At 37.9% G+C, this 12,622-nt stretch overlaps 2 protein-coding genes across 2 annotated transcripts in view; both read left to right on the top strand.

Annotated features, from left to right (window-relative positions):
* Positions 1 to 12,622, top strand: part of LOC309567353 (uncharacterized protein) — a gene marked incomplete at both ends in the record, with an annotated part of 72,434 nt that overhangs the window by 59,434 nt on the left and 378 nt on the right. The window lies entirely within an intron of this gene.
* The window catches only part of MYH7B (myosin heavy chain 7B), a 77,263-nt gene continuing 65,827 nt past the window's right edge, over positions 1,187 to 12,622 (top strand). Inside the window, exon 1 of the mRNA XM_082272767.1 lies at positions 1,187 to 1,223. The gene's annotated coding sequence lies outside the window, so the exon portion shown is untranslated. The remainder of the gene's footprint in view (positions 1,224 to 12,622) is intronic.

The raw sequence follows: 12,622 nt of genomic DNA, 5'->3' as shown, positions 1-12,622 counted from the left end.
GTTTTTTTTTATAAAAATACCCCCGGGATAGTCAGGGCTAGTGCATTCCACAATGGCTAGCCTCTGATCTGTCCCGGGTTGCACTTACCTGTAAGAAGAAATACTTACCTTGAAAATGTATTGTCCAGCGCTGCCATCTCAGGTGTGGGCAGCTTGAAGCCAGCGCGATCCTCTTCTGTGTCCTCTTCTGTCTTCTTCGGTCCCACGATGCACTGCACCGGCCCCGCCGTCACTTCCGGTGCTGCAGCGTCATCCCTGCACAGCTTCTGGGCATGCCCAGAAGCGGTTTTGCAAGGTATAACGCGCCTGCACCGGAATTGACGTCGGGGCCGGTGCAGGCGCATTGATTCCATTCCTGGGAGCGATGACGTTCAGCTCCCAGGAATCATTGCAAAGCGGAAGTGACGGCGCGGGCCGCGGCCGAGGAAGGAGGAAGTGGATGGTAAGGTAAGTATATTTTCTTCTAAACGAGGTAAGTAAAAAAAAAAAATTGCGATTATCCATTTGTTTTTCAGGTGACCCGGAGCGAGAAGATGGAGGTAAGTATAATTTTAGGGTGGAACTCCACTTTAACAGGTGTTGTAACAGCTTGCAGACTCGGCTAAAAAGAAAAGATATTTGAGGAAATTCTCCTCACTTTCCATTCCAGAAGCCTGACAGAAAGTGAGAGAAAATTGTCTCAAAAGGGACCCAGACCGCAATGAAAACTGTGACAGAGATTGTAACCTCACTTCACTCTGAGGAAAAAAAAATGTTTTCGATGATGATCTTTGTTTCTGAGGAATGTAAAACTTCCCCTCTTATGCTCAATTTTTGGGGGGATAAAGTTTCACTTTAATGACTGGACTTTGCAGATCATAAACACACATTAGCTGTACATTAGGCCCCAATACATTTATGCCTATAAAAGCGTATATTGCCAAATGAGCCTGCACGGGTGTCCGACATACACTGAGGCACGTAGCAGTCAGTCATTGCTGGTGGCTGTGGTGAAGTCCCCCCCCCCCCAACCAACAATTTGTGAGGTAAAAATAACCTCCTAAGCAGCGATAAGGTCGGGAGTTTGCCTTTTGTGTCGGTCTGAGCTGAGGGGGCCAATGGAGCTGTATGTATCTGACACATGGGAATTTCTCACATATCTGCCCTCTACAGTGACCTTCAGCCACACAATAAAAAGAGACTTCAGTGTATCTCAGGCGCAGCCTCTCGGTCCTGTAGCCAAGGTTGGTAGCAGTGTGCTTGTCTGTGTGCTATGTACTAACTCCTGGAATAATGGCATTGCCAGCGCTGACAGAGAAAACTGAGCTAGCGCACTTTTTACGTAGGTGCCCACTGTCCTGGATTTGCAGGAATTTTTCTACGTCTTGCCTCTCTTTGTCTGGACGTTTTTAGCTCCTGATTTTTGAAGCTGAATAACTACAATGTTACATTTATTTATTTATTTTTTCGATTTATTTTAAGTCTGCTCTTTTATTTCCCCCCCCTTTAACATTCTTCCACAAACAGCATTTAACTGAGAAAGAAAAAAAGTATCAACTTCAAAAACATTTCATAACTGCTTTTGTAGCGAGCCAAGATAGTACCCAAGACAAATTAATTACAGTAAATATGTGTGCATGGAATGTGTGGGTTATTTTTTTTTTTTTTTTAATATATTTTGGAAAGTTGGTACTAACAAGGGACCGGCCTGTTTTATATTCCATCACAAGTCGCAACGAGAACCAGGCTCTCTTTTATCCCTTCTCATATGAATATAACTGTTTTCTGTTCTGCGGCTTTTTATCTGTAATTGTTTGCACCCTTGGCCCATTTAACCCCAGTAAATATTTTTCAAACATTTATTTAACAACGGTAGGAAGAGCAGGGATGTGTACTGATCCATAGCAACCAATCAGAAATCATTTTTTTCCTAGTCTGCCTACTTTAAGATGCATGCCGAATTTTTTGATCTCTCTCACACAATTGTTTTTTGCGCTGTCATTCTATTACGATTATTATTATTATTATTATTATGTTGATTATTATACAGGATAAAGGGTTAGGCCTTTGGGCCATGTTTTGTTTGTGTTTTTGTCTTTTACATTTATTTACCAACATTTTATTTTACAACATTTTAAAATATCTTAGTTTTTAAATTGTATAACTTATTGTTTTTTTTTATACTTATTTTTTCGCGGTAGCATGAATGGGCAGTTAAATTATCTTTAGGTGCCCATTAAGACAAATAATTTCTAATTAATTAAAGTTCACTATTATTTAAATCTATAATATTTTGACAGCTATTCATATTTTTTTCCTGAATATTTAGTGCCGGTTCACACTACCGCGGCACGACTTCGAGGGCGACCTGTGAAGTCACGTGCGCCACAACTTCGGTGCGACTTGCACGGACTTCACATAATGGAAGTCAATGCAAGTCGCTCCGATGTCGCCCCGAAATAGTACAGGAACTATTTTCTAAGTCGGAGCGACTTGAGTTGCTCCTATTAAAACGGTTCCCGTACCACTGCATGGACCGCGACTAGTCCGGCGGCCAAGTCGCCTGACAAGTCGTGGTAGTGTGAATGGGCACTTAAATTATCTTAGTATTTAAATTGTATAACTTATTTTTTTTTTTTTTTTATACAGACAAATAATTTCTAATTAATTAAAGTTCACTATTATTTAAATCTTTAATATTTTGACAGCTATTCATATTTTTTTCCTGAATATTTAGTGGCGGTTCACACTACCACGGCACGACTTCGGGGGCGATCTGTGAAGTTGTGTGCGCCGCGACTTCGGTGCGACTTGCACGGACTTCATATAATGGAAGTCAATGCAAGTCGCTCCGATGTCGCCCCGAAATAGTACAGGAACTATTTTCTAAGTCGGAGCGACTTGAGTTGCTCCTATTAAAACGGTTCCCGTACCACTGCATGGACCGAGACTAGCACGGCGGCCAAGTCGCCTGACAAGTCGAGGTAGTGTGAATGGGCACTTAAATTATCTTAGTATTTAAATTGTATAACTTATTTTTTTTTTTTTATACAGACAAATAATTTCTAATTAATTAAAGTTCAATAATATTTAAATCTATAATATTTTGACAGCTATTCATATTTTTTTCCTGAATATTTAGTGCCGGTTCACACTACCGCGGCACGACTTCGAGGGCGACCTGTGAAGTCACGTGCACCGCAACTGCGGCGCGACTTGCACGGACTTCATATAATGAATGTCAATGCAAGTCGCTCCGATGTCGCCCCGAAATAGTACAGGAACTATTTTCTAAGTCGCAGCGACTTGAGTTGCTCCTATTAGAACGGTTCCCGTATCACTGCATGGGCGGCCAAGTCGCCTGACAAGTCGCGGTAGTGTGAATGGGCACTTAAATTATCTTAGTATTTAAATTGTATAACTTATTTTTTCGCGGTAGCGTGAATGGGCACTTAAATTATCTTAGTATTTAAATTGTATAACTTATTTTTTTTTTATACAGACAAATAATTTCTAATTAATTAAAGTTCACTAATATTTAAATCTATAATATTTTGACAGCTATTCATATTTTTTTTCCTGAATATTTAGCCAAGATAGTTTATATTTGCAACTTATAAATTTGTATGGATAATGATCACCTGTCAGTGAAGGTATTTTTTATGTTTTTAAACATTGATATTTTTATATAAATTATATTTTTTTATATAAATCAATTCTGTATAAAATTAGAGTATTAGAAATACAGAATATCGAATTAAAATATATAGGGAAAGCAGACAGTGGAATCAGTAAGTATAAAAAAAAATGGTTGTGTGTATTCCCCAATAAAGGACTGTTTCTTTCTACCACTTTTTTATCTTTTGCATAGATAGATAAACAAGCAATCCTAGAACACTGCAAGTGTGTCCATGCCCTTGCACAGCCTCCCCTGTTTAGATGTAATATTATGTAACACTTCCTGGCAGTCTATTGCAATTACATTTTCCTATTTATTTATGTCTATGCAAGCTACTTGCGCTTAAATCATTATTTTTATTTATTTATTTTTTTATGGATTATTTTTTTAAGATCCCTTTTATAGTATAATAAATTCCAACGTTTACAATTCAAAAAAATCGACAGCAATTATTGTAATCTGCAAAATACTTCAGTTATGGTAATAGTTTATTCTATATAATATATTCCAATGTTACCAATCTAAAAAAAATAAACAGCAATTATTGTAATCTGCCAAATACTTCAGTTATGGTAATAGTATATTCTATATAATAAATTCCAATGTTAACAGTCTAAAAAAAATAAACAGCAATTATTGTAATCTGCCAAATACTTCAGTTATGGTAATAGTATATTCTATATAATATATTCCAATGTTAACAAATTTAAAAAAATGAACATCAATTATTGTAATCTGCAAAATACTTCAGTTATGGTAATAGTATATTCTATATAATATATTCCAATGTTACCAATCTAAAAAAAAAATCAACAGCAATTATTGTAATCTGCAAAATACTTATTATGTTAATATTCTAATTATAATTAATTAATTAATATAGTTATAATATAATTAATATAGTCAATATTTCTAATAAATGTTGGAGCTGAATATTTTAGCTGCTTGCAAAATCAAGAATGTAGGTGACATATTTGTTGTAAGAATATTTTCATTTATTTTTTTCATAATTTTGGAACTATCCTACGGCTTCGACAAACATCTTTAGTCGGCTGTGCGTTATTTTTACTTATCAGTATTTTTTTTTTTAACTTGATATTTATTTTAGGATTTCATTCTCATGTTCCATTTTTTTGGTTATAAAGTTGTAAACAAATTTCGGCTTTTAGTCAATAGCAAAGGAGCCGTAGCCAACTTTTTTTTTTTTTTTATCAACTTATTATAAAGAAACAAAGGGGAAATTTTCCGCGCTATGGCCAAAAAGTATTTTAAAAAAAGAGGAAAAAAGCTGCTGAAACAATACTTTGTTACTAAAAATTTCAAAGTGAGAAAGGAAACCGTGCAGCGCTATAAATATTAGCTAAGTGAATAGAAATAATCACAAGCAATAGGCGTGTTCAAACAAATGCGCATAAAAATACTACTAATTATCTACACACATATAAAAAATCAACTTATTAATGCCAAAATATGGTATCTTCTTGACTATTAAGGGTTCTTGGAGCACTTTGGCATATTAAAAAATATGTCATTCTGTTCATTAGGTTTGAGAATACCATTTGGTTGTAGCAGTTAAGCCCCAGTTGAAAATAATTGCAACAAAAATACAAATATATTATAAAATATTACCTTTTTTTTTCTACATGAAAATCAATCAGTATTTGTCAGCGGCAATTTGGATGTGTTGGAATGTAAGTTTTAAATTAAGCCTGTTTTCCTCAGGTAGTTGCAGTGCCTTCATCTAAATGTCATATACTAAATATACAATATACTAAATATAATCACAAGGGGTGGCATTCCATGAACTACAAATTGCCAGCTACTTTGAGCCTTACAGTACTTGGAACAACCGGGTGGGTAGACTACCATGAAGTTTGTTAGGTGGTGTCATTCTTCGAGCAGTTAAAGGCTACATAAAGCTAAACTTGAGGCAGGTATTAAGAAAAACACCAATTAATAAAGTTATGTTTTTATTAAAAAAATGATTAAATGTACTTTAATTGCAAGTAATATAATAACTGATTTCAGCCTTCTTTAGCTCCATGTACAGGGCACTGGCGGAAGGGAGGATTGTAGTTGCATTCATATATGCCGAACAGAAAGATTTCCTAATCAGTTATGCTGCTTCTCCTTCACTATCAAATGACAGGTTGGGGGGAAGGGTGGTGACCTAACTGTGTGAGCAAAGAAAAGTCAGGCCACCAGGCTGTCTGTAAGCTATTTCTCAGCACACCGGGGCAACTATATTTCAGTCTAGATTCACATCTTTGGGATGCATTAACACTAAGAGCGCTAAAGTTAGTTACTTAGCACCATAGGCTTGCACAGGGGGTGTGCCAGGTGTGCCTGGGCACACTCTAATCACTGCATGCGGTGCCGATTTCCCCCTATTGCCTGGGCTTTCCCCCGTGCTGTGCTCCCAGAATGGAGAGTTGGGGAAAGGGTTAGTAAATATATAATTTACCGGCCCCTTCCTTTTCTAAATGAGCACAGTGACCACACTCACTGTGTTCACTCCTAACTGAAGCCTAGTAAAATGTATATACTAGGCTTCAGTTTGTGAATGAACAGAAAGCTGATCAGCACAGAGCGCTATCCCATTCATTCACTGTCCAGTACAGCTGAGGCTGCAGAGAAAAGCGTGTGTTTAAACATTTGGGTGCACACCCTAATGCAATAGGCTGCACACACCTATGCTTAGCACATTCATGTGTGTGTGTGTGTGTTAGGGCAGCCCATTCATTTGAATGGACTCTGTAGTGCATGAAAACGCACTAAAAAAATATGCCTTTTTTGTACCTTTTTGTACCTTTTTTTAAAGGCAGCGCACCACAATGCATGGTACCGTGTACTGTGCTGAGCCGCAATTCGTGTTGGCAAGGTGCACTGGGATGCCATTAAGAATGTATTTGTTTGAAAAGGGTTCACAGGTCTGAATACGTTTTGTCAATCATCCAAAAATTTGATATTTTACACATTGATTTTTTTGCCCAGTTAATCCATGAAAAACAAACCAAAAAATGGCTGCACCCTTCTATCAGGCAAAGGGAAACGCTATCTAAAACATCTAACATTCTGTCAAGGTGCTGCAAGGTCTACATACCAATTTATGAGTTTTGCTGTCCACTCATGTAGTCTTGTTCAGTAAATATATCTTAGTCTTAAGTGTATGTAAAGGTGTAACCTCGCGCTTATGGTGAGTATTGTGTGTATATTAATTAATTAAATAATTAAATTAATTTAAATATGTGTGCAATCAATAGCTGCGTACTGCAAATTAAAGTGCTGGTGCCTTTAAAGTGATTAAAACATAGTGTTGCAGCGTTGCTCTTAGTGATACGCTAAATAGTGCAAATTACATCAATGTGCAACCTATTGCAATAATGCTGAAATCGTGCAAAATAAGCCAAAATTGTGCAAAATATACAAATCGTTTGGTATATAGGCATTCAGTATAAATCCTGCAGTGTAGTCACAGCCTCTTTCGGTGACAGCCTGGGATACACAATTAGATGGGAGAGATCCTAGGAGATGGTTCTTCTTAAATTTCCGAATCCCCTCATAAGGAATAATAAAAAGCCATCCATGGTGAAGTACGTATAAATAAAAGCATTTATTTACTGAAGAAACTTACTTACAAACATGAACAATCTTAAGGCAGATAGAGCACGGCTCGGTGGTACGCTGCTCCCACAGTGTGCGCTTCACCGGCCGGAAGTGACGTCAAGGTATGCTCAGCCAATCGCTATTCATACTGAATGCCTATATACCAAACGATTTGTGGTAAGTAGATAACCACAGGGGGAGCACCCCATATGTGTGTATAAGTGAAGCACAGAAGCACCTTTTTCTGCACCTGATGGACACTTTATTGATTATATGGACTATTTTTTATATATTTTTATATATTTTATGAATTCACTGAATAGATTGTTGTTTTGATTGCGATATATGCACATTGGTATATTTTGCACTATTTTGAACGATTTCAACATTATTGCAATAGGTTGCACATTGATATTATTTGCACTATTTAGCGTATCACTAAGAGCAGCGCTGCAACACTATGTTTTAATCTTAAGTGTACTTACCCATAAAAAACGGAATCCACTTGCTGACACCAGACCAGTACAATATGGATTCTGATTGGCTGCTTTGAGTTACTAGGCTCAGATTTTAGCACTTTATGAAGAAGAGCTCTTTATTGCCTTAATATTTATTTACCTATTGACTACTTATTGGCTTTAAGGCCTATACACAGACATTGGTTGGAAGATCCAACTGTTGCATGAATTTGCTGTAAATTGACCATGGTGTAAGCATGCACAATCTCATTGAGCGGGTATATTTAAACCCTATGCATTCACCCTGGTGATGGCATTATCTCTGAAAAAATCCCAAATGAAAATGGTTTGCCTGTTAAGGTTCTCATTTATCCAGGTCATAGTATATCTAGTATTAATTAGTAACTTCCAACTAGACTTGTTCTGTAATGTTGACACTCATTAGAACTGAAGAATTGGCTTGTATAAGCTACAGAACCTTTTACAGAACAAGTCCAGTTGAATGTGATTACCTACAACTAGTTGTTTAGCCCAAGATTATTCCATCTAGGGATGTAACTTTGCACAAAGTGGTGGTAGAAGCTTTTGGACATTCAGAAATGTATCATCTTGACAGGATTGAGAAATTATCCTGTTATATCTGTGGGTCACTTTGATGGTGATGACCCATAAGGAAATACCATTGAATAAATAAATACTCGTATAATGGTAAACCTGATGCAACCATAAACAGTTCTAGTCCACTACCTTCACCTAGCTGGATGCAAGGGATTCTACATGGAATTTTCATGACCCGAGACCCAGAGCATCCAGAAAAAGACATTACATTACATTGACCTAATCCTACACCATCAATGATTCCAACTTTGCGTGTGAATTAGCCCTCCATAGTAAGACCTAATGTGATTCTCAAACAAACATAGAACAATTTAGGGCTTTTTTTTTTAATGTGCAGTGTAAAAGCTGATCAATGGGTAAGCACACATCTGATGGTCCCTGAAGTAATGGTACCTGCTTCCAAATAATTGAAAACAGCTTCCGAATGGCCGACTGAGCTTTTATCTCCCTACCAGACTTTAAATCGCAAAGTCGAAAAACATCACAAAGTATAAGTTGCTCGAATCTCACATCTGTTAACCCTGGTAGAAAAGTAGGGTTGCCAATCACTGGGTAAAATGGAAAGAGAAACAACAATATCTCTCCTGCGCTCGAGTGGTATGCGGGAAGGTGAATCTTCTAGGCTGTTTTATGACACAAATTAAGTGGTCTTGCTGCCCCCCTCAGGACCAAGGGTATCCAAAAGGCACTACAAGAAAACAACAAGAGAAGGGCGCACCGACCTTGTGCATTACCACTTAAAAGTTTATTAAAATCAAAGAAGGGTAGCGTACAATATACTCACAAACGTAGCATATGAACAAGCATATAGGAAATGGGCACCGCTGGCTTCCAGGACACTTCTCTACTGCTGGATAGCGTGATGGCGTCCTCAAAACCTGATGTGGCTTACGCGTTTCTAGGGAAGCGATTGTGGCTCTGAGGAAGAGGGTCAGAGTTTTGAGGACGCCATAACGCTATCCAGCAGTAGAGAAGTGTCCTGGAAGCGAGCGGTGCCCATTTCCTATATGCTTGTTCATATGCTACGTTTGTGAGTATATTGTACGCTACCCTTCTTTGATTTTAATAAACTTTTAAGTGGTAATGCACAAGGTCGGTGCGCCCTTCTCTTGTTGTTTTCTAAAATGGAAAGAGGGCAGAGTTTGCGATGAAGGCATCCTTGCACCATTGCAAGACCCCCAGAGTAGTTCCTATAAGGGGATGACCATTGAGGACATGCAAACTGACAGGTTCAAGCCAGGGTAGACATTGTAGAGGAATTTCTGTGTAAGATTGTTCAAGATCAAGCCATTGTTTGAGTCCTTTGTCTCTACACCAGGAGAGTGCTCTAGGAAGGTGAACTGCATAAAAACACCTCAGTTTCTAATGACCTGAAACATACACAGTGCACTAGGAAGAACGCGTGATCTTTGCCAATACAGGAAATGAGCAGCAGTTTTTTTACAATGAGCCCAAACTAGAACGCACCACCTTGAATGTAGACCAGGGACAGACTAGATATGAAACCATCACAATCCCGTAAAAAAAACAGCTGCACAGTGTTTTTATGTATATCAAGATGGATATTTTTACACTCAAAAAAATCATTTGATTTGGTGGTGCTGTCATGTGGCCTTTTTAATGTAGAGTAAGGTCTTTAGTGATACATCCAGTATAAGGTATAGCCCTAATCTTTAGTAAAAGGTGATTGTCTTGACCTGTTTGGGGTATACTATATAATAATGTATATAATTAGGATTGGGGGTAGTCACCACCTGTTATGTGATTGCACAGGGCATATTGTAGCTACTTTGTGAGCACAGAGGACAAGGCCAGGGCACACGTTATAGTGGACATAAACAATGAGTTTAACCTCAGGGCTGAGCTTGGCTTCCCTGACAAGTGGTGGATTGGGTTACACAATCAGGAACATGTCAAGGAGCTGAGGTCATGTATGTGTCCCCAGCGTCTTGCTGTTTTAAAGAAATGTTTTTATTGTGTTGGATTACTAAGACACTTACAGTGTTGCCTTTAACTCTGAGCCAACAGCTGCAGGCTCTAGAGGTTTCAGCAGATTCAGTATCGAAGGTGCTGCTTCTGGTGTAACGGCTTGACAAAACAAATTTTATGATGGCCATGAACTAGTAGAATTTTGTTAAAAAATGTTAATTTTAAGAATTTTTGTAGAACTTTCTAATCCTTAGTGGAGTAAAGTTGACATTTGCTTTTGATCGTAGTGATGAGAAAATCCGAAGGAGCAGGATGGACATTTTTTCACAAATAAACAAAATTCTAACATTGAATGGGGTTTTTGTTTGGTAAAGTTTATTCACTGCAGTTTTGGATGTTTAAAGCAAACGCTTTATTTCCGAATGATAAACATCATGTTGAATGTACGTATGAGAATTATTTTATGAATGTACAAATGTTCATTAAAAAATCTACTAGCGTATGGCCAATGTTAGTCTTTTATGAACTTTTTAGAAGTCAGTATAGGTCTGTATTACATTAAAGGGTATCGGGTAAATACAACCAATGATCATTTACTGTATTTATTTTTTTGCACAGTTACATTTTCAGGACAAGTTCTTAGAGTGTTACCTTCTCAGCACAAGCAGTAATAATACAGAAAGATTTAGCAAAATGTGCACTAATACGGCTACAATCACCTAAAGCAGTGGTCTCCAAACTGTGACCCTTTGCTTGCCTCTTATCTGGCCTTTAGGGCACTATTTCATCCAATGACTGATGGGGCACTATTCCTTCCACTAACACCAATGATGGGGCACAACTCCTCCCAATGACACTAATGATGGGGTACTATTACCCCCCAATGACAGCAACAATAGGGCTAGAGATTGGAAGGCCTGGAAAAAAAATGGAAAAATTAGGACATTTTTTCCCATTTTTTTAAAGCCATTTTTTGTTCCTTTCTGGAAAAATTGAAAAAAAAAAAGAAGTATGGAATGCATTCTTTAACAATGATAAATACTATCTCTATGACATGGCATTCAAACTATATAAAATTAAGACCTTAATGAAAGATTTCTGAGACTTTATGTAAAGTCTTAAATTATTGCAAGTTCTCTCAGCTAAAGACAAGCAAATTCTGGAATACAATTCAAGTAACACTGTACTTCTCAATGCAGTTCTCAAGCAAGAGAAATATGCAGATCTGCCACTAGGGGGCATTGCAGGGGAAAGCCTTTGGGTTAGTTTGCTTATGGGTTCCATCTTGTACCTCCTACCATTGGGTGATTGTCGGGATACAGTAGATTATAGTGTCTATTCTCTTAGGCTTTAATTGACAGGTAAGAGGGTATATTTGTCTGACAAATTAATTTATCTTTATAACCTTTAAATGATTCCTATTAATGTTCTCCGCCACCATAGCCTAATATTTACCTATAGTCTGGTCAGTGAATTGATTTATCTTTTTCTCCTCTCAGTAAAATGAGACCATCTAGAGTTTGGAAATATTTCGACAGTGCAATGTCTGCTGAGGGCAAAGCTGCAATTTACAAATATTGTGAGAAGAAATATTCTTTTGCAATGCTACAAGGATGACAAAACACATCCTTGCATACCAGAGGTGCCCTAGAGATACTAAAAAATAATTATGGAATGAAATGATGAGGACCATAATGAAAGTGCTAATAGCTTTTCCCTGCAGAGTTCTCCTAAAAGAGAAGTAAAGCCAAAGCTTGTTTGGCTGTACTCCTCCTGTGAATCACAAGAGTGCAGTTCATTCTGCACTCCTGTGACCCTATTTCAGCAGACAGCAGGCTGAAGCCTGCTGTCAGCTGATGTCACAGAGCTGGTCCAGACTGGGGCAAGATCGCGGCAATAAAATTGGCATCCACCCACATGCCTGGGCTGGCACCTGGCTCAGCCTCTCAGTGAGTCGCTGAGAGCCTGAGCTGGCCACTCCCATCCCCTCCACAGCCCAGCGCTCCAGTCAGCACGAGCGAGGGGGGAGCAGTTCTCTGCTCACGAAGCTCTGAGAATGGACTGATGCTGGATCCACCTAGGTAAGTATGATTAAAAAAGAAAAGCCAAACTTCTCTTTTAATAAGCTGTACTTTTATTTCAAGCCTAATATTTTTATATCCACTGTATTTCACCTTCCTAGTGTAACAAAATGAGTTTCCATTAGTAACAATACTCTACACTAAATTTTTGGGGTTTTTTCAGTTTTTTCCAAAATTTCCATTTTTTCATGGCTTCAAGATTTCCGGAACTTGTACATCTCTAAATTTGGCTCAATTACTCCCAAGAATACCAACAATGGGACACTATTCCT

Source organism: Pelophylax lessonae (assembly GCF_965119305.1).
Source record: "Pelophylax lessonae genome assembly, chromosome: 11".
NCBI classification, from domain to species: Eukaryota; Metazoa; Chordata; class Amphibia; order Anura; family Ranidae; genus Pelophylax; species Pelophylax lessonae.
The sequence above is the reverse complement of the archived record's forward strand: the minus strand, read 5'-3'. Positions and strand labels throughout refer to the sequence as shown.